Genomic DNA, 2,649 nt, shown 5'->3' on the forward strand with positions numbered 1-2,649 from the left:
CGCGCGGCTCCGCGTCCTCTCCGCAGAGTGCGGCGCGGCGGGACCTCCGCGCTGTCTTTTCGGTTATCCAGGCGTGCGACCTTGAGAGGTGCCCAGCCTCAGTTTCCCCGTCTGCAAGCTAGCCTGGAGGATACTTGCCTGCCTGCTCCAAGGTTGCTGCTGTGGGCGCACCTTGATGGTAGCATCCTACATGGTAGCGGTTCTCCACCTGGCGGTTTTGCCGCCCTGAGGGCATCTGGCAATGGCGATGTCAGGAGACATTTTGGCTGTCGCAGCTGGCGTGGAGTGATGGGGTCACTGGCATCTAGTGGGGTCTAGACCAGCGATACTGCTAAACTTCCCGCAGTGCACAGGAGTGCCCTGTGCAACCATAAGGAATTATCCCGCGCCGTCAGCAGCGTAGAGGCACAGAAGGTCTGTCAAGTGGTCTGGCTGCCTAGGGTGACCAGCACCAGGGACATCACCTGGGGGCCACTTGTAAATGTAGAAGTTGGGGCCCCACCCTACCCCTGCCCAATCAGAATCTGATTTTAACAAGTGCGTGAACGTTTGAGAACCGCTGCTCTATCAATCCGAGGCATTAAGAAACACTTGGCAGTGTACTAAGGTAGTCAGTCATAGCACATATGAACTTCACCAGCCAAGAGGAATTCAAGTAGAATTCAAAGAATAAAACCCTGTTTTTAACTCAAGACAGAACTATGCTGAGCTCTACCCAAAGCCTCAACACAACACTGTGACACATAATCACCAGGAGGCTTCATATATCTATAAACGTCTGCATACTCTGTGTAGACAGCTGACCTGCTTGTTTACGTATATCATTCCTTCATTTCAAAACCCTGCAAGTTAGGAGGAAGTATTTGCATTTCAGTAATTAAAAAAAAAAGAAAAAACCCTGAAGCTCAGAGAGGTAAAGCTACTTGCCCAAGGTCACACAGCTAATAAGAAGCCAAGCTGACAACCGATTCTAGATTGATCCCGTTCTAAATATAAATGATGTTGAGCTCATCTTAAATTGTGAATGTGACCTTGTTTCTGCTCATCATATTGCTGGGTAATTCACTAGCAGTGTTTTGTTTTAAAAAGGCACACAGAAACCATTCTCTTCATTTTATGAACACACAGGTATAAACTGATAAATTCCAAAGGAAAAAAAATCCCCATAGAGGTCACTAATTGGAGCCAACGGTGTATGCAGCTACTAAATTTGAAATGACTCAATGTCAGAAAGCTTCTGGGATACATAGGTATAGTTTGTAGACATGAATTTTCCTACTCCGGTGGTCAAGAAGCTAAATTGTCAAATAAATTTCTTACCCTCTAATAAAGGTCCAGAGAACCTGTTCTGGGAGTCTCATGAATTTTAATACCCAACAAGATGTCTCATTAAAATTAAATTTATTAAACTTCTAAATGAGCTTGATGCCTCATTCTGATTCTAGATTCGCACATAACCATGCCCTGAAGTGATGAATGTGACTTAAATGGCATTACAAGCATTGACCTCACATTGTTACCCAATCCTCTGATCTAGTCAGATAACGAAGAATTAGTGCTATTTGGAAAAATAAGCCATACTTCTTATTCCCCTCCCTCATTTTCTGCCCATTTCCTCCTTTCCTGCCCTACCTCTTCTTTGAGGTGGTAAGGCCTTGCAAAACTTTCTTGGAAATATAACTTTGCTTATCCCATTCTTTCATCAAATGTATAAATACAAAACACAGCTTTCCAGAATGTACCACTTTAATCTACCAGATTATGCCTGCTCTCATTCTTTAGCACCTCACTTCAGTGTATGTATTGTTTGCATAACAATATATTATCAATTTATAATGAGTTGTTTTACAGTAGGTCTGTTTTTCGGGAATTTTGAGTGCATTTTCCTAGGAAGTTCTATTTGTCGATGTGGCCCCAATACTTGCATACTTGGGGAAGTAAAATTGAAAACGAATAGTTTCATGGAGGATTGTTAACATTAGAGGAGAAGCTTGTTTAATCAGAGGAGAATGAGGAAGTAAATGGAGATTTTAGAGGAAATGTTGACCAGGAAGAAAGCCGGGACACTTTCCCATGTGTTTGACATGTACGATGCTGTTGTCCTTTTTTTAAAAACAAAACAAAACAAAACAAAAAACACTTTGGATTCTGTTTCTCATTACCAAGGTAACAGTCAGTTATGATTTAGGTAATATTAATAATTTTTGCTGTCAAATGCCACTCAGAAAAAGAGAATAGGGGACTGGGATTAGTTAAAAACTGGAATGATTTTGAAAGAAGAAGATGACAGTTATTAAACAGTATCTCAGCAGCTGGACAGGGAAGATGATTCCTTTTGTAAATAACCGAAATTAGGAACACAAAAGATGGTCCCAATTTCTTTAAAAGAGAAGATAGTTTGTTGTCCAGAGCAGTTCTGTCTCGCAGAATTGAGCCAGGTAGAAATTTTGGGGAGCAACTTTTAATAAGTAAAAAGATACAGATGACATTGATTTGAATGATGTAACCTAATGTATCAAAAATATTATTTAATACAAAGTCAATATAAGAAAATCATTGAAGTTTTTGACATTAATTTTGATACTAGGTCCTCAAAATCTGTGTGTGTTTTATACATACAACACATCTCAGTTTGAACTAGCCTCATTT

General features: G+C 40.8%; 1 protein-coding gene across 1 annotated transcript in view; it reads right to left on the minus strand.

Moving 5' to 3' along the window:
• STS (steroid sulfatase (microsomal), isozyme S) overlaps positions 1–489 on the minus strand; it is a 206,672-nt gene extending 206,183 nt beyond the window's left edge. Inside the window, exon 1 of the mRNA XM_011974178.1 lies at positions 139–489. The gene's annotated coding sequence lies outside the window, so the exon portion shown is untranslated. The remainder of the gene's footprint in view (positions 1–138) is intronic.
• Between the last annotated feature and the right edge of the window lie 2,160 nt (positions 490–2,649).

Source organism: Mandrillus leucophaeus, unplaced genomic scaffold (genome assembly GCF_000951045.1).
Source record: "Mandrillus leucophaeus isolate KB7577 unplaced genomic scaffold, Mleu.le_1.0 Scaffold1008, whole genome shotgun sequence".
In the NCBI taxonomy this organism is placed as follows: domain Eukaryota; kingdom Metazoa; phylum Chordata; class Mammalia; order Primates; family Cercopithecidae; genus Mandrillus; species Mandrillus leucophaeus.